Source organism: Dendrobates tinctorius, unplaced genomic scaffold (assembly GCF_039654945.1).
Source record: "Dendrobates tinctorius isolate UK_male_01 unplaced genomic scaffold, ASM3965494v1 ptg000031l, whole genome shotgun sequence".
NCBI lineage: Eukaryota > Metazoa > Chordata > Amphibia > Anura > Dendrobatidae > Dendrobates > Dendrobates tinctorius.
The window spans coordinates 1,128,853-1,152,014 of record NW_027361699.1 but is presented as its reverse complement, the minus strand read 5'-3'; the positions used below and the strand labels follow the sequence as shown (position 1 = coordinate 1,152,014).

General features: G+C 41.6%; 1 protein-coding gene across 9 annotated transcripts in view; it reads left to right on the top strand.

Moving 5' to 3' along the window:
* LINGO2 (leucine rich repeat and Ig domain containing 2) overlaps positions 1-23,162 on the top strand; it is a 2,318,940-nt gene that overhangs the window by 2,127,963 nt on the left and 167,815 nt on the right. The window lies entirely within an intron of this gene.

Below are 23,162 nucleotides of genomic sequence, written 5' to 3'. Positions count from 1 at the left end.
GGATGCTACTAGGCACTAACCATGCAGGGTTCCCAGACTTTTGCATCGGCCCTTTTTCATTTTTGTAATTTCTAAAATATAAAAGATAAAAATATATATATTTTTTACTAAAATACAAAAGAAATGTGTTATCTTTAATTTTAGGACTTTTAGAGATTACAGATCATAGAAAGATGATAGGTATAAGGAAATATGAAGAAACCTGACCAGCAGCTCCTAGGTGTGTACAGGTGGCAGCTGCAATAGCTGCGTTATATAGAAAAAGAAAACACAGCAGCACTCTACAGGAGCCAAGGTACATGCAAACACTGAAAACATTGAATCTAAATTGCATTATTATTCAGTAAGATGAACTTACAAAAATGAAGTTTCTTAGCGCATAAATTGGCCAATCCATGTGTGCCCATTAACCTCAGCAAGGTGACCTCCCTCTGATAGGTCCCTGTTCTACTGTTCATACCTCTCTTGAGCTATTAGCCTACAGTTAAATGGACAAAACATGTCTCTCCCGGGCCATGAGCCTACAGTACAAATGGGTAAGTAGTACTGATATACATCAATGGGAGGAGTGCAGAATCAGATAGGAAGCAGTCACACCTCCAACGGTGAAATATAAAGAAAAAACCTGATCGTAGATGATAGATAGATAGATAATAGAGAGCTACAAAGATAGATATTAGATAATAGATACATAGATAGATATATAATAGATAGACATTAGATAGATAATAGATAGATAATAGACACATAAATATCCCCAAAATAGGGGATGCACTCCAAAGTTAGATGGAAAAAAAATTTCAATTAGCATTTATCATGGTGTCTCTGCTCAAAATGGCGGTAACTATTGAGCTGAAACATAGCCAGATAATAATTAGATACATAGATGGTAGCTAGACCAACAGACAGACCGATAGAGCGATAAATCCATGGATTCCATTATTTTCCTGTGCTGATAGGAATCTGTAGCACATACTGCGTCTGTGTCATTGTAACCCAGGACTAATCAGTGCCTCGCTCCACAGTACAGACAGTGACATGTGATGGTAATTGTCCCGTGTTGCGATACTTTCATGACTTGTCTCACATGTGACATATGTATTAAACTTAGTGGGAAATGTCAGTTCTTATCACATCCTTCCTTGGCATTAATCATAAAGTAACCCAGCTGGGAACTTGTTGTAAGGACTGCCATTTATTTAGTTAGACAATGAATTCCTAAAGTTAAAAACCTTGGTTTGAGAGATGCTCAAAAAAAGTGAATATTTGGCATCTTAATGACTAAATCCGTTTCAGAATGCGATAAATTTGGAAATAATGTAGCTGAATATGATATCTAATTTATTATTGCTTTGCTAATACAGTGTTCTACATTTAGGAGCCAGAGATATAGTAGTGTGTAATGATATTGTGCGGAGGTATGTAATAATCGCTGATATCACCCCGCTCATTGATGGATTGCACATTCACCCAGCAGATGCCCGCTAGAATTGTTGTATTGTGTCTTTATTACATTTTTGCTAAACTCACAGATTATTTTCACACCCTGCAACACAGAACAAAATGTTGCACTATGGAAGCCATCAGCAATAAGTTTATCTGCTGCTGACAGATCTTATCATTCGCATGTGTCTAGGTAATAACGAAAGTGCACCATGGCTCCCTGTAGTGAATGGACTGTCACTCACTTACAATCCAAAGGCCCATTTCGAGGAGCCGCCAGTCAGGAAGAAACATTCCACATAGCATTGACATGCTCGTCCATCAGTTGATTGGATTGCCATTCATGGCCATAGTAAAGTCATCGCTTTCAGCAGCACATTGCCCTTTGTAAAAAGGAGATGATATTGCAGATAATGATATTGTATGTGCTCTTATAATGCTGCTCAGACTGTCTCAATGACCGCCGAACGGTTTGTGTTTTGCCAATCGGCAGTTGTTGAACAGATGTAAACGCACCTTAGTGTCAGTGTCATTTCAGAAGACCGAACAGTAGAATGTGTCTGCCTCTACACATAGTTCCCGCCTTCCCATCTCCCTAGGAAATTATATCTACTGCTCGTAAGATTCTCTCAGTAATGTGAGAATGTCTTCACTGAATACACGTTACCCATGAGAATGAAAGACCAGTGCTGGAGGTGAAAGAAACAAACTTATTTCATAAGATATACTACAAAGTTCATTAGTTTCTTGTGTACTATTTTGTGATGCAGTGGAGAAAAAAAGTATGTAGTCAGCCACTAATTGTGCAAGTTCTCCCGCTTGAAAAGATGAGAGAGGCCTGTAATTGACATCATAGGTAGACCACAACTATGAGAGTCAAAATGAGAAAACAAATCCAGAAAATCACCTTGTCTGATTTGGCAAGATTTTTTTTTTGCAAATTATGGTGGAAAATAAGTATTTGGTCATTAACAAAAGTTCATCTCAATATTTTGTTATATATTCTTTGTTGGCAATGACAGAGGTCAAACGTTTTCTGTAAGTCTTCACAAGGTTGGCACGCACTGTTGGTGGTATATTGGCCCATTCCTCCTAGATCTCCGCTAGAGCAGTGATGTTTTGGGCCTGTTGCTGGGCAACACAGACTTTCAAATCCTTCCAAAGGTTTTCTTTGGGGTTGAGATCTGGAGAATGGCTAGTCCACTCCAAGACCTTCATTTGCTTCTTATGAAGCTACTCCTTCATTACCCTAGCCGTGTGCTTGGGATCATTATCATGGTGAAAGACCCATCCATGTTTCATCTTCAATGCCCTTGCTGATGGAAGGAGGTTTGCAATCAAAATCTCATGATACATGCCCGCATTCATTCTTTCATGTACACGAATCAGTCATCCTGGTCCCTTTACAGAGAAACGGCCCCAAAGTATGTTGTTGTCACCCCCATGCTTCACAGTAGGTATGGCGTTCTTTCAATGCAACTAAGCATTCTGTTTCCTCCAAAGATGAAAACAGTTGTACTTTGGTTTCATCAGACCATATGACATTCTCCCAATACTTTTCTAGATAATCCAAATGCTTTCTAGCAAACTTCAGATGAGCCCGGAAATGTACTAGCTTAAGTAGGGGGACATGTCTGGCACTGCAGGATCTGAGTCCCTGGCGGAGTAGTGTGCTACTGATGGTAACCTTTGTTACAGTGGTCCCAGCTCTATGTAGGTCATTCACTAGGTCTCCCCATGTGGTTCTGGGATTTTTGTTCACTGTTCTTGTGATCATTTTAACCTCATGGGGTGAGATCTTGCGTGGAGTCACAGATTGAGGGAGATGATTAGTTGATTTCATAACACCAAGCTGCTTGTCTATTGCAGATTCAGTCTACCCAGCCTGCTGCAGGGCTACAATTTGGTTTCTGGTGCCCTTTGGCAGCTCTTTGGTCTTCACCATAGTGGAGTATGGAGTGTGGCTGTTCAGGTTGTGGACAGGTGTCTTTTATAGTGATAACAAGTTCAAACAGGTGCCATTACTACAGGTAATGAGTGGAAGACAGAGGAGCCTCTTCAAGAAGAAGTTATAGGTCAGAAATCTTGTATGTTTTTAGGTGACCAAATACTTCTAGCATAATGTGAAAAATAAATCTTGCCAAATCAGACAAGGTAATTTTCTGGATTTTTTTTTGTCATTTTGACTCTCATAGTTGTGGCCTACCTATGATGTCAATTACAGGCCTCTCTCATCTTTTTAAGTGGGAGAACTTTCTCAATAGGTGGCTGTCTAAATACTTTTTTCTCCACTGTATATAATCTGAGAGCTGCATGATATAAGGGCAGAGAGCCTAATTCCAGCAATGTATCACTTACTGAATTGCTTGGTGCACTTTTGATACAATCGCTATTTTTTTCTGCTGTAGATGTAGCAGTGCTCAGAATGCTGAGCTGTGTATAACCACACCCACACCATTGATTGGAAGATTATTAAGTACAGTGTACATTGCCAGCACACTGCCAATCAGTGGTGGTGGCGAGGTTGCACAGACTAGCATGACTTTTGTGCATGTAAGAACTAGTCCTCTAGTGATAATCTCCTGCTGATAACACACTGATTGTATTGCAACTATAACACACAGCCTAATAAGTGATCCATCCCTGGAATCAGGTTCTCTGTCCCTACATTATGCTGCTCTCATACTAAAGACGTATAAAACACAGATGACAATCACATCGTAATGCTCGGACTGGCTTTCGGCGCTCCTGTCCCCTCAGTGACAGCTTGTATTTTTTTGCATCTGTCATACTCAGGCCAGAAGAGCCGACGGGCAGTTTGTGCACTGCGATGCGATCATTATCGGTGTTATACGGCCGTCTGACCACGCCATAAATAGCCAAAACCTGCTGCCAGATTCCCTTTAAGGGTGAGACCACATGTGTCAGCTTACATATCACCAGCCCATGGCTGTGTGTGTTCCTGAGATGCATCATCCTGGATTTATAAAATGCAAGCAAATGACTGACGTATCTAAATGACCTGATTTTATTTAGAATCTGGACAATCCCAGTTCATAGGGACTAGGGTAATATTTAAACAGACACCAGACAAAAATAGTAATAGATACTCCAGGCCACTAAACTCGCCCTAATGGGCCCTGGCAATCCCTGCCTAACCGCGGAGGTTGGCACCCTAGTTGTAGACGATAGTGGCGCCCCCGCTCAACGTCGGTGACCCTAATACACCCTAAGAGACCCTAGTCCACGGCGAGGATACACAAAAAAACACACAGTAACCACCCGAAAAAACCCCTGGTGGAGAGACTGTATAACGTCTCTAAGATATTTGACTTATCTCGTACTAGAATCATGGGCATATAGACCCACCCTAAATAATATCTCGTAGTAAAAAATACTGATATATAGCAGCTTATAATGACTTATCTCGTAATAAAAAGGCTTATGCTGCAAAATATGACAGACCTGATAAAGCCCCCCCCAAAAAAGGGAAGGGAAAAGAAAAAACGTTTATACAGTAAAAAGTGCAGCCACAAAGATGCACAATCCAAGCACTTCAGGTTACATAACCACAAGAATTATCCACCAGATATAAATTAGTGGCATGAAAATAATATACACAACGCTTTTTAAGTCATAGATAGTGGACATAATAGTCCTACATATAAACAATGGTGGCAACAAAAAATAATCCCTGATTGCCAGGTTGCCCTAGTACAAAAACATTTTGCCATCCATCAAACAATAGGTCTGTCAGCGTTATGAAATTAGTAATACTTATCAGCCATCAGAAGATATGAGGCCCAGCCCAACGCGTTTCCCCCTCCTAGATACTGAGGGTTCATCAGGGGCAAAGAAGAAAAGGGGATTCCATCCCCCTGGCCGAAAGATCAGTGCAGTGTGCGGCGTCTTTTCCGTGTCTCTGAGACTCATATTTACCGCGTTCTAGTTGTGACGTCACTTCCGGTGACGCGCCGCGATCACGTGTGGTGTAAGCGATAATCTTATTGGAGGGATTTAGAAGCATGGAACACCGGAAACGTCACTTCCGCAATGATCACACATAGTGGGGAAGAGTTATGATGGACACCATCCTGCTTCCTATCCAATCATGCACCAGCGGCGTCACTTCCGGACTCATACCCCGGAACTTGCGCTCTTAGGGATCACTTTTTCTGTTGCTACCTTGGTTTCTTTTTTGTCTTTGATCCCAAAATATTTTTTGGAGGTTTTTTGCTTGATTAGCATGGCTGTTTTTTTGTCGGGTCCCATTGATACTAAAAGATGGCTAGATGATGCTAAAGAGGTATTCTCAGAATTAGAAACTGATTCCTTGTCTGCTACGGGTCCCTCTCTCAGGACACTGTTTTCCGATCTGCTTGAGGCATTTAAAGATAACATTAAATCCTGGTGGGAAGTACAATCATTAGAAAACTATATTAAACAAAAAATTGTTCCACGGGGGCTGAGGATTCATTTGACACCTGCCCCTAGATGTAGAACCCCAATATTGTTGAACAAGTGGGAGGAGGAACTAACTGCCTCATCCCTACGTTTAATGCAGGTGTTGCTGGATGAAGAGAAAGTCACTCTTGAAAAAACCTCCCTGAAGGTGAAGGAATTGACAGAGAATGTGCTGAAATTTAAAACAACTACTGATTTTGCTACAAAGGAGGAGAACCTTAAAACTGCGGTTTAGAAGTATCAACTGTATATTAAAGAGAGGAAACATAGGAGGTTTATAAGGGATACAACAGAATTTAAAGAAAAGAGGGCATATCCTGCTCTTTCGGATAAGAAAAATTGTCCTACAGATATATCATCCTCAGAGGTTGAGTCATCAGACGCTGAGGGAAATCTGGGATATCACGGTAGAAAAAATAACTACAGAAGTAGGGGACGCAGTCGTAGAGGTGGTGGTAGAAGATGGCAGGAAACAGACAGGTTCTATGGAAGAGCACAAATGAATACTACTTCGGGGCATATAAATCAGCCCTCCTCTACGGCTGGTGGATCATCATCCCCCTCCTCCTCTTTTTTAGAAACGAAGGGTTTGGCTCCCTACAAACTAAGGGAACGTACCAAGTAGGGATGAAGAGGGGGTATAACAACCAGATTATTAATCTGTCCTCTTATGCTCCTACAAATGTGGAGATTGATGTCCTGAGTAGAGGACTCTCCTTTGTACCAACTACTAAATTTGATCCGTTTGAATGGATAAAAGACATTAATTTGTTTATACGGAAATTGAAATGGAAAAAATTTTTTGCTATGGGTAACAAGGCTAAGTGTCAGCAATTAGGTATAACATTGGAGGAATTTCCTGATGTTCTTCTTCTAACCAATTTGGCAGAGGAAGGACAACGGGAAATTGGGGCTGGACCATTTTCAGATCTGAAATTAAAGAGTAAAAGGACACCCCCGATAGGGGAGATTGGGTGCATTGACATCTTTTTACAGCTAGTTTCTGACGAGATTCGTAATATCAATCCTAAAACTGAACAGACTCAACCCAATCTCTCTTATTGTGAAAGAAAGGCCCCGGAAGGGTTGATGAACAACAAGCAGATTATATTGAAGCCGTCAGATAAGGGAGGCAATACAGTTATCCTGGAAAGGGATAAATACATTGAGATGTGTCTCTCTATTCTGTCCGATCAATCGACTTATGAGACTTTGAAAGTAGATCCCACAAAGGACTTTAGTTTTGGACTGTCTAAGATCCTGATGAAAGCCCTCGAAACAAAGTTAGTTTCAAAAAATGAATTTGACTTTCTGTTGCCAAAATGGCCAGTCATTGCAACATTTTATGCACTACCAAAAATTCATAAGGGTATTGACCCACTAAAAGGGAGACCAATTGTCTCTAGGATTGACGCCCTGTGCCAAAACTCCTGTGTCTATTTGGATAAATTGTTGAGACCATTTGTGTTGGCCCTTCCCTCCTACCTTAGAGATACTATGGATCTCCTAAATAAACTAGAGGGGATCATAGTTGACCCAGGTACTATCTTAGCATCAATTGATGTAGAAGCTCTGTACAGCAGAATTAGACATACTGAAGGCCTAAAGGCGGTCGACTATTTTCTTAAAGGTAGGGGGGTTCATCTGGGGGCACACAATAAATTTTTGTTACAGCTTCTGGAGTTTGTACTCCGCCATAATTATTTTTTGTTTAATGGCAGATACTTCCACCAGCTCAGGGGCACTGCGATGGGGAGCCCTTGTGCCCCCACGTATGCTAATTTGCTCCTGGGCTGGTGGGAGGACACTGTGGTGTTCAGGGACGAGGATGTCGTCTGGTCCCCTAACATTGTGTTTTGGGGACGTTACATTGACGACATTCTCGTCCTATGGGCAGGAGACCGGGAGTCCTTCAAGTCCTTTGTGGACTATTTGAACAAGAATGAGATGGGTTTGTTCTTTACACATGAGATTGGGGGGGATAGCATCACTTTCTTGGATACTACAATATCCATTGAAAGGGATGGATCCCTAAAAACATCCCTGTATCGTAAACCCACATCAACGAACAGTCTTTTAAGATGGGAGAGTCATCACCCTCCCCCCCTGAAACGTGGTATCCCCAGGGGGGAGTTTCTCAGACTTAGGAGGAACTGCTCCGACTGGGGTAATTTTGAGGAACAATCAGGTGATCTATGGGGTAGGTTTAGGGACAGGGGTTACCCCATCAATACTATTCAGCCAGCTTACAATCTGGCAAGACGGACAAGGAGATCATCTTTATTGGTCCCGAGAGAGAAGAAAAACCCTGACAGCCTTGTTAGGTTGATAGGCACGTTTGATGATCAGTCAGGGAGAGTAATGGAGATTTTGAAGAAACACTGGGCTATTCTCAGGACCGATCAGGATATTAGAGAGATAATTCCTTCTAGACCTTCAGTGACTTATAGGAGGGGTAAATCTATCAGAGACATAGTGGTAAAGAGTCATCTTGAACCTCAGAAGAAGGAGGGAACATGGCTAACAAATAGGCAGGTTGGAACGTTCAGATGTGGACACTGTAGTTTTTGCAAGTATGTTATACCCTCGAAAACCTTTACTAGTGCTTACACGAAAAGGATATACAAGATGAATTCATTTGCGAATTGCAAAACTGCAGGGGTTGTTTACTTATGCAAATGTTCTTGTCCCAGAGATTATGTGGGCAAAACCAAACGTGAGCTCCGCATACGTATTGGTGAACATTTGGGTGATACCAGACATAAGAGAGATACACCATTAGCACGCCATGTTAACCTGGTTCATGGTGGGGACGAGAAGCAGATTGGTTTCTGTGTTATTGAGAGAGTTCAAATCCTGGCAAGACAGGGGGATTGGGACAAGAAAATCCTACAACGTGAGACACGTTGGATTTTCTGGCTTGAATCACAAAGCCCTAATGGCTTAAACGAGCAGTTGAATTTTACTAGCTTTTTATAAGATGGTACTCGATGAATCCAGTATGCTATTTTTTGTGCCCATTGTGTTACTTTGTTATTTATTATTTATTTCTTCTTTTGGATACATAGAGGTCTCTTGAGGGCTCTGTCATGATGACTAATGCTCTACCCATAAGGGATATCTTTATATATCTTTCTATTTTGTTGGAGATGTCCTGGAATTTCTTTACTGAGTTATTATTAATATTTCTCGTAATGACATATGATTATAATATTATATTCTGTAGCGATTATCTAAAATTATGAGCTGCTACATGGATCCATCTTATGCCTTGATATAACTTGGGTGATGCAAGACGCGATGTATAGGAAGCGCAAGTTCCGGGGTATGAGTCCGGAAGTGACGCCGCTGGTGCATGATTGGATAGGAAGCAGGATGGTGTCCATCATAACTCTTCCCCACTATGTGTGATCATTGCGGAAGTGACGTTTCCGGTGTTCTCTGCTTCTAAATCCCTCCAATAAGATTATCGCTTACACCACACGTGATCGCGGCGCGTCACCGGAAGTGACGTCACAACTAGAACGCGGTAAATATGAGTCTCAGAGACACGGAAAAGACGCCGCACACTGCACTGATCTTTCGGCCAGGGGGATGGAATCCCCTTTTCTTCTTTGCCCCTGATGAACCCTCAGTATCTAGGAGGGGGAAACGCATCAGGCTGGGCCTCATATCTTCTGATGGCTGATAAGTATTACTAATTTCATAACGCTGACAGACCTATTGTTTGATGAATGGCAAAATGTTTTTGTACTAGGGCAACCTGGCAATCAGGGATTGTTTTTTATTGCCACCATTGTTTATATGTAGGACTATTATGTCCACTATCTATGACTTAAAAAGCGTTGTGTATATTATTTTCATGCCACTAATTTATATCTGGTGGATAATTCTTGTGGTTATGTAACCTGAAGTGTTTGGATTGTGAATCTTTGTGGCTGCACTTTTTACTGTGTAAACGTTTTTTCTTTTTCTTTCCCTTTTTTTGGGGGGGGGCTATATCAGATCTGTCATTTTTTTCAGCATAAGCCTTTTTATTACGAGATAAGTAATTATAAGCTGCTATATATCAGTATTTTTTACTACGAGATATTATTTGGGGTGGGTCTATATGCCCATGATTCTAGTACGAGATAAGTCAAATATCTTAGAGACGTTATACAGTCTCTCCACCAGGGGTTTTTTCGGGTGGTTACTGTGTGTTTGTGTGTTTTTTTGTGTATCCTCGCCATGGACTAGGGTCTCTTAGGGTGTATTAGGGTCACCGACGTTGAGCGGGGGCGCCACTATCGTCTACAACTAGGGTGCCAACCTCCGCGGTTAGGCAGGGATTGCCAGGGCCCATTAGGGCGAGTTTAGTGGCCTGGAGTATCTATTACTATTTTCGTCTGGTGTCTGTTTAAATATTACCCTAGTCCCTATGAACTGGGATTGTCCAGATTTTAAATATTGATTAAAAGTGAAGTTTTAGGGATCACTTTTTCTGTTGCTACCTTGGTTTCTTTTTTGTCTTTGATCCCAAAATATTTTTTGGAGGTTTTTTGCCTGATTTTATTTAGTACATTTTCTCATTCAATACATTGGTGCAATCTTAATATAGACTAATATATGCCTAATTTTCCATAGAGGCTGATAAATTGCATTAAAACAGTACACTGGAGCTGACACTTTTACTATTTAGATCGTAAAATCCTCTGGAGAAATAAACGGAACAAATAATATTTGCTCTTAAAAAACATCATAAATGGAGACTACCTTTTCCTAAAATCTTGTCTGCCAGATAGAGAATTCAGTATGCTATGAAGTGAAGCTAACTATTGAAGGTAATGTGTTCTATGTCCATAATAGCCAATGGAAAGGGCTGTTTAACATTAATGGAAATTACCTCATGCATTTTAATGCCATTTATGTCTGTTTTGACTGTGAATGTGCAAAACTGAATAACTGAAAATATACCACACGAAAAGGAGTTTTTTTCGTGAATTCCGTTTTTACGGCATTTCTATCAGTCTTCTGTTTCCCGGAGCGCCCTCTGGTGGCCAGCTTAACTATTAAAAAGAGAATCGGGCAGGCACTACCCAGCTGTTCTACCTTTCCAGACTAAAACATGAAACTTGGCCATGTAACAGTATAATGATTTATACGACCATCACTTTTAAGTATCGCCACAATCATGTATGGAAGTCGTAATTGCTCCTGGACCCCAATGCAAGATCTGTAACAAAGCCCCTACCTACAATGTGCTACTTTTAGCACTGATATCTTTTTGGGTATTCGTGTGTGACTTCTGTATTGAAACATATAATGAGCGTGTTCACAGATCATTGTGATGGCAGTGGGAGCAAGGTCAATTGTGACATTGGAAGTTGGACATTCTTATATTATCAGATTTGTCAGGAGTCTTTGTAATCCTGCCAGTCACAGTCCTGTCTCCAGTCTGTGCTCTACGCCCTTCATCTCAGTCTGCTGCCCTCTGTTCTGCTCCATGTTGGGGCATGCATGCTGAGCGGTGTGTGACGTCTTCTCCCTAGGCCTTTTAAGGCCCATTAGGACACACAACTTTGTCTTTTTATTGTTTTCCAAGACTACTCCCCTCTTGTTGTGCACACCACATTACCCTGCTTTTGTCCCTGCTGCTGTCATGGATTACTAGGTTTTCGGGTCAGGTAGCTGCAGGGTTAACTCAGATGGCCTCTTTCTGGGTCCTGGGAGGCTTTTTATAGCCTCATTGTGAGGCCAATCTTTGTCGTTTATACTCTGACCCTTGGCTGAGTGTGTCTGACCCTGGTGTGCCTCTGCTTCATGTATGTACTACTGTCTGTTTGTTTGGTTTCTAATCTGGTTCAGTCCCCGTTGTGATTCTTGCCTTCCGTTTCTGTACCGTCTATTGCCTGTTCTGGTTTATTGATCTCTTGCTATGTCCAGACTATCCGTTCTGTCTAATCCTTTGCTACTGTTGGGCTATCTTGTGCTTTGACCCCGGCCTGATCTGGTTTACGTCCCTGTCTATGCCCCTTTGTAAAGTTTGTCACATAGTTACCCTTCTAGGAGTTCTCCTTCAGCTCCTAGCTCTCCGGAGCTTAGGCCACGCACCCAGCAGTCAGGTGCTTCAGGTCCTATCTGGCCTGAAGCAATCTCTCTCTGCTCCTGCTTCCTCTGGGAGAGCTGTGGCCGGCTCTGCCCCTTGGCAGTCACGTGCTTCAGGTCCTGTTTGTCTGAAGCATGCATCTTCACCGCTGCCGCCCTGCATTCTTTTTAAATAAAGATCAGGTATAAAATGAAAGCATTGCCTTTAAACAAATACATGCCACTCAAAAAAAATCTAAAAAATAAAGGTTCTTTTCTGGCAGCACATTTCCTTCAATTGGGCAACCCATATAAGGGCCCCATCACAAATAGCGATCTCGCTAGCAAGATCGCTGCCAAGTCACAAGTTTTGTGACGTAACAGCAATCTCACCAGCGAGATCGCTGTGTGTGTGTGACAGCGATCAGTGACCGGCCCCCCCTGCCGGTATCGCTGATCGCTGTTGGAAAGCCCGGGACATTTTTTTGGTTGCTGGTCTCCGGCTAGCCAGCACGCATCGCTGCGTGTGACAGGCGGGAGACCAGCGATCAGCTGGTAACTAAGGTAAACGCAGGGTTTCTAAGCACGGCGCTGTGCTTAGAAACTCTCTGTGTACCTTAGTTACCAGCGCGCTGATGCAGGGAGCTGGTAACTAAGGTACACATCGGGTTTCTAAGTGACGCATGTCCCTTAGAAACCCGATGTGTACCTTAGTTACCGGCTCCCTGCATCAGCGCGCTGGTAACTAAACTACACAGCGACGCCGGGCGCTCAGCGTCGCTGGTCCTGATCGCTGGTGAAGCTGTCTGTTATATCTCTCTCCTACCTGACAGCGGAGGTTGGCACCCTCTTGATACGCAAATGGCGCCCCCGCTCCTCGGCGGCTCTCCTTAATCACCCTGTTGACTCCTATCTAAATGACATCAGCTTGGAGTACAACAGATGGCCGGGGACAAAAATATAATAGATAATAACCCCATGCCACAAACCACCAAGACAAAAATATAAGGAATAGTAACTGGAAAAAACTCTAATTTTTGGCAGATTTGTAAACATTTGCTTTGGGAGGAAAAGGGGTCTAAATAACCCTATTTAGGTGTCTCCCTGCCTGACAGCGGAGCTTTTACACCCTACGTTACTCTGGTGCCCCCGCTCCACGTGGGCTGACCCTTACTGACCCCTACACTTCTCACCCAGAAAGAGGAAAGAGGGTGTCAGAACATATGACCAAGGGAGACAGGGGTAATAACTTAGAATTATCCCTGAAAAAATCCCCCCAAAGACAAAAAATGTTTTAATAATAAAAAAAAAAAAATGTATCTGCAAACTGATGTATACAGTGTATGGGATAATAGTGCATTAGCAAAGGCAGTTGCAAGTAAAGGGGGTAAGATATCAATCAGAACAGATACACATCATTTAAATGTTCTTAAGCAGCATTAATGTACATTTCTCACATCACAAAACGCTGCTATTGCCTCTAATCCCCAACTACACATTTTTCATATTGCATCATGCCCAAAACAATGAGCCATTGATCGCTCAGGCTCAAAATTGCACTGTCCCAAAAAAAAAAAAAAAAAAAAAAAAATCAGCAAATTAACAAATATGTATGAACTTAGCTCATGGCCACTGAAAAATCACCTCAATATATATAGTAGGCGGGGTGATAGTACTTTGACAAAGGCAAAGTTTTTTCCAGTTACTATTCCTTATATTTTTGTCTTGGTGGTTTGTGGCATGGGGTTATTATCTATTATATTTTTGTCCCCGGCCATCTGTTGTACTCCAAGCTGATGTCATTTAGATAGGAGTCAACAGGGTGATTAGGGAGAGCCGCCGAGGAGCGGGGGCGCCATTTGCGTATCAAGAGGGTGCCAACCTCCGCTGTCAGGTAGGAGAGAGATATAGGGCCCTATAGGGACAAATAGGTTTGTGACCCTCTACCTGACATTGGAACGACTCTCTAGTGTTTGTGGCTGGATTTTGAAAATCAGCAATAAGCCTATTTTTGTTTGCCTGTTTCTTTAAGTTTTGAAAACTTTTTAATGATTGGTTAATAAAGTATCTTTTAAGGATTGATTTTTTTGTATATGAGCCGTTGAATAATTAATCCAGAATTATATTTATTGAGCTGCCACTCATGGAAGATCTCACCAGCGACATCGCTGGGGACGGGGATCGCTACTTACCTGTCAGACGAGGCGATCCTGCGTCCTCCCGCCCGGCTCCACGCGTCGCTCGTCGTCACAGCAGGAAGCGCCGCAGGAAGTGGATGACGAGGAATGGTCCAGCAGCTTCTCGCGTGATCAGCGATAACCAGCGGGGGAGCCGGTCGGAGGTAAGTATCAGACACAGCGATATCGCTAGTAATATCGCTATAACGTCACAAAATCGGTGACTTTACAGCGATATTGCTAGCGATATCGCAGTGTGTAACGGGGGCTTTAGACTTATATAGTGTATTATGGTTAGTACAGGGCAGGTGGGGGCCACACACAATTATGGCCTTGTACTAGAGTCTAGTAACAAGACAAACTGTAACACTGTCTATCAGCTTTGCCTGGAGTCACTTTAACATGAAAAGAGCAAGGCCGGCCTATCTTAATGCAAGTGATAATTAAGCTGTTAGGATTTTGCAGATAACCCAAAATAACAAGTGAAACAAGCCACATTTGTATGTGCGAAAGGATCTTTAATTCTCCCAAGCTACAGCTAAACACATCAAATCATCAAATGACAAGAGCTCCCTTCTAAAAACAATTCAATAAAGCATATATTAGTCCATTGACATGACAGTCTGTCTGAGGTTCTGCATCTCATGGGGCCATCATTATCATACGCAGGTAGCAGGATGCACTGTAATTTGTCTCATAGTGTCAATTTAAAGTTGTCATCTAATTAGTCTACAAAAGTCATTTGTGTGGGAACTCTGCAAAGTTTGTAAACTATGAAACAGAGTGCAGACAAAGACATCAATACCTGGTGCCAAGACCTTGGGAAGTACATACGTGACCACGCAACATCAATATTATCTAACTACCGTGACTACTGATAGCTGTAATAATCCTCTGCTAAATAGTAAGGTACAGCTATCCTAGCATTTATGACTGAATTAACTATAACCTAACTTGGAGTTACTCCCTTGCGAACATCAAATATTGGAGTATGAGTATAATTTTTGGGGCAATAAGAGGTTGTCCGATCTTCAGCTACAAGTCTGTTGAAACTCTACAGTATATGAGTGCAGTCTAGTGAATCCTCACATTGAAATTAACTGTGTGCTTTGAGGCAATTCCGGTGCTGGTGGCGGTTGCATGGCCACACGCTCCCGGCATCGGAGAATCCTCATAGTATGCAGTGCTCGCTTTGTGATGATTCACAAATCTGCAGTCCCATAGATTACCTGCAGACCAATACCCTAAGGCTCTAAGGCTCATTTTTAGGATGAACCAAAGCTTAAAAAGGCAAAAAAGGAGGAAAATGGTAGTCATTGAATTTAGCTTACAAAGGGCAGGCATTGCATATTTTTATCCCTTTCTTTCATAGCCAGTTTTTACCATTCTGACGACGCCAGAGTTTACCAATCACTTTATATGAAAATAACTTTACAATGCCAGTGATTCTGAGACCGTTTTTCTGTGATACATTATACTTTATGTTAGTGGCAAATGTAGGGCGCTGTGATTTCAGTTTGTTTATGAAAATATCTGATTTATCAAAAAAATGAATGCAAATTAGGAATTTTTAAAAATTGAATTTAAATAATAAATAACATTTATCATATATCTATTTTATTTCAGCTTGATTTTTTGGTCCATCTTACTTTTTTGCTACGATTTTAGAAGACTTGAGAATTCAATAGCATTTGTCCATTTCAATTTTTGCAAAACTTAATTTTAAAGTGGCATTGAGGAGCCTATATGTCAGGAACAACCAAACAATACCCCTCAAATAATTCAAAGCCGGATGTAGAGAGTGTGCTAACTCTTCAAGTGTCATAAAACAAGGAATACAGGTTGAAAAATTATTTTTTTTTCCACTAAAAGAGTGCTCTAGCCTCAATTTTTTTGCATTTTCATCAGAAATAATAAGATTAAATGGGTCTCTAAATTTCTTACAGGTTCCACCAACATGTAGTAGGAATTAAAATTGAAGGAGCACAATTTGTCTTTTTGGAGAGCAAATTTGAATGGAATTGATTGTGGGATACCATATTACATTTAAAGAGCAAATGAAGTGTTAATACAGAAGAAAAATTGCCCACAAGTAACAAATGACCCCATTGTGGAAATTACATGCATTGATGAATTTATCTACAGGTGCAGTGACTATTTGAACCCATAGATACACTGTATGTACCTGAATTAAGCATATAGTTAGTGTTGTCGAGTGAAAATTGCAAATGTACCATTTTAGTGTCTAATACGATATATCCAGCTTGTGCTTCCAGAGACAAGCACCGTGTGAATTGTTACATTGTAAGGCTATACATTTAGATGCTAACTATGGTATGGACTTACTATAGGGCTCAGAAGGGTGGAGGAGTGGATGATATAGGATTTGGGGTCACACATTTTTAATTTCTTCTTTTTTTTGAGCGGGTGTGAGCCATATTGTTTTTATAGAGCTTTTGAGATACTGGTAACATGGAAACCCATATTTTTCCATACTTTTAAGGCAAGGTTTACATTTATCCTGTGCTCTACGCTGAGCACTTACATCACGGTTTCCATCTGATTCCAAACTTGATTCAGACAGGACCCCTAACAGAACTATTCACTATAATGAGACAGATGGTGTAAGTTTAGACTTTACCTGGCTTCTCTTCTTGTCTTTTTAGGCATGCATAAAACTTTGGTCAGCAATGAATCTGTGCACTTCAAAAACACGACTGAAGCCCAATAGAGTCTGATTCATTACAGTGAAGATTGTCAGGGTAACAATCTAAATATTTTTTTTAGGGATTTGAGCATAAATACTGATAAAAATGATTAGCATAGTGCACAAGATAAATGTGAACCTAAGTTGCATGAAAAAGTACAAAAGGGATGTCACTCACCATTCTGAAGAAGTGAATTTATTTTCAGATAAAAAACATAGGCTCGGGAGAGATGTGTGAACTGTGGACAATGGCCGTCCAGGACCCGTTGAAGCGAAGATGGCGTGAAACGGCCGTTGTCCACAGTTCACACATCTCTCCCGAGCCTATGTTTTTTTATCTGAAAATAAATTCACTTCTTCAGAACGGTGAGTGCCATCCCTTTTGTTCTTTTTCATACAACGTAGCTATGCTTGTTTTTCTTTGGATTGAGCACCCGTTCTGCGGGTAGCTGGCATGCAGCCCAGGTGTGTGAGTTTGTACCGCACTATAGTGCACATCAAGGTGGCGGCAGTGGTGCCGAATTTTCTTCTTTCTTCTTGGATAAATGTGAACCTAACCCTATTCTGATTATAGGGTATCGCAATTTACGATTTGCTTAATGTGGTTTTTTTTCATGCCATTAATTGTGGATGATAGAAATTATAAAGCAACTTTATACGTTGGGTCAGCACAATTATACCATAATATACATACAGTAGCTTTTTATATTTTGCTGCCGCTACACATTTGAAATAATTTTATTAGCACCAAGTTTTTAGTTTTTTTTTGCATCGCAATATTTTGAGAGCTATTTTTTTCTTCATATGATTTATGCTGACTAAACTGCATAAAGGCTTATTTTTTCAGGATAAGTTGAAGTCTGTATTGGTACCATTTTGGCTCACATTTTTTGCTTGCTTTCAGTTTTTTTGGAGACAGAATGAACAAATTAACACAGTTAAGGATTTTTTTAATCTTTTTTCCACCATATAACATGCGGTAAAAATGATTAGGAAACTTTATTCTTCAGATCATAACTCATTATAATTGCAATGATGCTAAATTTAATGTATATTAGTTTTGTATGTGTTGTGTGTTAGGGATAGACAGTAATCTCAGAAATGACAAGGAGTAACTATTGTATTGATAGTGGAAGACTGGATTAGGAGACTGGAGTAAAACAGAAGAAAAACAGCACAGAAAGGAAAATCCCCAGAATTGTGACACAGAGAAGAAAAGAGATTGGTTCAGATGAGTGCAGAAAGAATCAAAATGTTGGTGTACCCATAATGTCACATTGTAACTGTACTTGTTCAGGGAAAGGAACACTGCCCTGTTCCTATGGAAGAGGTCCTGACTATCCCTGCTCCCAAAAGTACCACTGATGGTGAGGCGGTTTGGGCCATGCGCCTTACTGTTCTCTTGTTATACCCTAAGCTGTCCCCTTCCCAGGAGGCCTGGGGCAGAAATGCTAGGATATAAACACGTGAGACAAACAGGGACAACAAAAATCAACTCACCAAAGGTGAGAAGAGAAGAGAAGGTCTGGCCAGATATTATAGAGAAAGCAAATGACAAGGTCAAGGAGACTGTAAGATGGATCTGCATGTTTCTAACCAGCATAGAAAGGGTTGTTAACCTTTTCAGCACCGAAGGAAACAAAATACAATTAATATGGAACACGAAACTCACAGGCTAAAATGAATACCTGTGATTCACAATACGTATGGATTTTCTAACCTTGTATCTCCCAGGAGGAAAGGACACACTCATGACACATAAAGGTTGGCAGGAGCACCCTGAGAAACAGAGGAAGTTAGATTGGGGCCAGTGTAAACCGGGTCCATAAAGCCACAGTTCTGTATTTTGAAGTTGTATTTGCTGTTTGCAAGTTTCAATCTGCTACTGAAAACCGCTAAGTCAAAACCTCTGTCTAAGGTAGAAGCTATAGCCATTATAGGAATTTCCTGGTAAAGATAACTACAAGATAGGTAATAATTTATCGTTCAGTGTGGGTCTGAACTCTGAAACCTGCACCTTTTGTCAGAATGAGGAATTTGTATCTCCTTTAGGATGGAGTCACACTACAGCGAGATACGGCCGAGTCTCGCAGGTTAAAACCAAGCTCTGGCACCAGGACTCCTGAGCGGAGCGTGCAGCTCCATGTATTGCTGTGCGGCTGCACACTCCGCTCCGGAGTGCCGGCGCCAGAGCTTGGTTTTAACCTGCGAGACTCGGCCGTATCTCGCTGTGTGTGATCCCGGCCTTAGAATGGAGCAGCAGCGCACATGCCTGACCAAAATTCCTTTAATTCTCCATGGTACTGCTGAAAAATTTTGTGCAGTGCACTGAATTCTTATAAAGGATTAATAAGTTGTGGAAAATCATATGCCCTGCCACTCCATTTTATCAGGAATAAGGGTCCCGTTTCACATAGCGACGCACCAGCGATCCCGACAATGATGCGACCTGGTAGAGATCGCTGATGTGTCACTACATGATCGCTAGTAAGCTGCCAAACAGGCAGATCTCTTCATCGACACACCAGCGATCCCGACAACAATACGACCTGGTAAGGATCGCTGGTGCGTTGTCACACATCAGCTATTCTGAACAATTCAAGCCTGCGTCCTGAGTTCTGCGTCACCAACGAGGTCGCACGTCGACGTCAAACACAGCGATGCATGGCAAGCGGGATGCCGACGATGAAAAAATGGCCCAGGACATTGGAGCATAATCAAAGATATCCAGCGGGGGGGGGGCGGTCACTGCTATTTGTCACATGTAGTGAGATCGCTGGCGAGATCGCTGTTGCATCACAAAATCGGTGACACATCAGCGATCTCGCTATGTGAGACGGGGCCTTAAAAGGGTCCCATCAGGGATAGATGTTCCCGTTTTGCCAATCTATGTGGGTGCCAGAGCTAGGTCTCCTAATGATCTAAAACTCATCACGCATCCTGTTGATATATGATAACAACTTATCTTCACAGGAGAACCACTTTAAGAACTGGGTCTCCTACTTTATGTACATACTTTTATCCAATTTTTTCAGCAAAGTGAAAGCTTGTTTTTTTCACTTTGGAGTATCTCTTGACCTGCTGTAACTAAGGGTTCCTAGTGTAATAGGAAGATTTGCTGTCACCTGAGAAGCTGTTTGCTACAGAAAACATAACCTTCATGTAAGCGATTCACTTTTACTGATGTTTTGTGGTGCTGTGACAAATTGTCCAGTGTGTCCCTTAAAGTCAGACATGTCACACAAGCACAATGCACACGTCAAAAGGGTCACACAAGCAAAGTACACACTTAAGGTGCGTTACACAAGCTCAGCACCCACATCACTTAAGCACATGTCAAAGATGTCACACAAGCACAGTGTTCACAACACTCAATCCCACATCAGACAGGTCACATTAGCAGACTGCAGAGATCAAACCGGTCACCCAAGCAGAGACACACTGTACACTTCACAAACATGAGACAAGCGCATGATATACTTTGGACACATACATCAGTCACGACATGTGCACCATTATCAATGTACAGACTGCATTATACACATATTAGTAGAGAGTCAGTGACACTGGAATATATGCCAAATCTCCCTGAAACTTGTAGAAGCAAATCCCCGCCTCAAATTGTTAAGTTCCACTTACTAATTGCATTAAGCCCCGTCTAAAATGAACCTTTAAACTTCCCAGGTCCATAGGCGACATAGTGCACTGGCCAGAACCATTGCAGCAGCATAGGCTATATGCCTACCCTTGCGGTTATGATAGTGGAGTAATAGCCATTATAATTATTACTTTTGTTCTGAATGTAAATGGAGATGAATATTTTTAGATATGTTAACATTAAACTTTTTATGTGAATCATTTTTTTTAAAGGAAGGCTTACAGAATGTCATTGACTTTTTTTTTGCTGTGCATTTAGTATCTGTAACAGCAAAATGATAACCTTAAAAGAAAAATAGTCAAGGTGCAGTGGTTAAATGGAACCTGACCCACACTGTACATGAAATATTATAATTATATTAAATAAATGACAGAAAACTGCATATGTTAGTAGTGCTCTGCTGCATTTGGTTTGTTTTCGGCGGACTTGGAAATGTCATGATATTTCCAGCACACATTTTCTAGAGTGATCTGAATTCTTGTTTTGTTTTTCACCTTAAAGTACAGCAAATGCTGCCAAAATCACATCCTGAAGTAACATCATGCCTGGGCTAGTGCAGCTAAGCACTGAGTGTTTGGCGATAACAAGGCTGACACTTTCATGCTTGTTCCACTGTGTGCATTTCCTGTAGTATGTACGGATGTCGTCTGTCAATCACTTTTTCACATACATGATACAGTATAATATGGGATTAAGCAAGAAGCTGCATTTAGCATATATTTAAAGGAAGGTCAATTATGCTCTCTGTTATTCTATGTCAAAGTGTTACGCAAATGCCGAGAAATTATAACATACCCATTAGGAACAGGGTGTGCTTTAAAATTCTATGCATTGTCAAACCAAAGAACAAACTATAAAGCCTCGTAAGATAGTGCGTGGGTGAATTCCATGAAATCTCGACCCACCAAGTTACCAAAAATGAAGTGTGGCAATAAGGAAAGTCTGTGCAAGATGAAAATAAGATGCAAACTGTGACTTGTAGGGTAATGGCGTAACAAAGAACAGAGAGTTATGGCTGTGCAAAGATTGACTCAACCCTGATAAGTGTCACAAAATCATGGGAGTACACTACTGGAAATTGCTATGTTCATACTAATCTATAAGAATATTAATCGGAACTCCATGCAGCATCCCGTTCTTACACTGTCGTCTTTCTTAATTTTCTTTTCACTAATAACCATAGACTACGCGATTTCTTTTTTAACATTTTCTAGTGCAAATTTCAAATGTAATTCTACAATAAAAAAGGTAAGCTGCCATTATGTAATGAAACTGTCATGATCCAGGACGGGGTCGGTTTCTTGTTATTCTCTCACCAGTCTCGTCATGCAGGAGTTAACCTTCTCTGCCTCGTTTTGGGTCTCTTGAGAAAGGGGGATGACTCCCCCGAAATGCGTCGGGATTGGCCCCTGCACATGTCCGTCAACACGGACTGGTGACGTCACCGCTTCACCATGCCCCCCGCTCGCCACGCTACTCCACGGCGGCGCCATCGGCCGAGGCTGCCCGCCGCATTCTGTGGCTTATCGCTTAGGGGAATTTCACATGCAAATGGGAAGACGCTCCCTGCAGTGAAGCCAGCTTTTCTCCTCTATCCTCTGGCCTCCATCGAGGGACGGACTACAGTTATTACACACCATACTCTGCAGTGAGTACTCTGGTTTGTGCGCCTCTGGGAGACAGTGTGTCTCATGACAGCAGTTTATGCTGTACTGCGTTTTTAGCGCCACAACTTTACATTTCACATTGTCTTCTGACCTGTTTGACTGTCTCATGTCTCTGTTACCTCTGCTCCCATCTGGTTCTGACTTCTGGCTTGTATTTGACTTTGTGTATTGCTGTGACCTCTGGTACTTTGTTCCTTCTCGGTTTTTGACTCGGTTCATCTGACCTCTCTTTCGCCACCAGGTAGCGCCTGTGCTTCTGCTCAGTGGTGCTGTGCTGTGTGTGCAATCTCTTTTCCCTCACCGGCACCCCCTGGTGGAGGTTGTGCTGTACTGTACTGCAGCACCATTACAGAAACACTATGCATTGTTGTAATATACTTTGTGTTTTCATTGTCATTCTATTTTTCTTTGTATGCTATCCTTGAATGTTTAAAAAAACTAAACGAAATTTGCTCACACTATCCAGGTCCAGAATTGAGTTTGTGTCGCTGTCCCTAGTATGTTTTGTCGACAGTGCTACAGCCAGTTAGCAACCTCAGCAGCTATGCCCATGTAGAAACCATATGTCGCTCAAAGGCCCTGTGCTCAGTCACTGTCTGCAGCAGAGGATCTTCAGCGGAGAATAGGTGCTGAACCCAGAGAGCATGAGAAAGCCAAGATTGTTTTGAAACACACCAGCTTTAGGATTCCAGCTAGCTATGACCTACACAGATACACTGCTGCAGCTCTATTCAAGAATAACTAGGACAGGGTTACATTTTTGAGTGGAGAAAAAGAGTGTTTCTGAAAAGAGACAGCAACCAAAGATCAAAAATTTGCTTCACAACACATTTTTGGTTATTATACAGAGGTTTAAGTTTAGTTCTTGAAGACTAGAGATGAGCAAATTTGTTTGGATTCGGTTCCGAATAAGATTAGAATTGAATATTGCTTTTGCAATATTCATCAAACACAGATGAACATCATTAGAGTCAACGGGA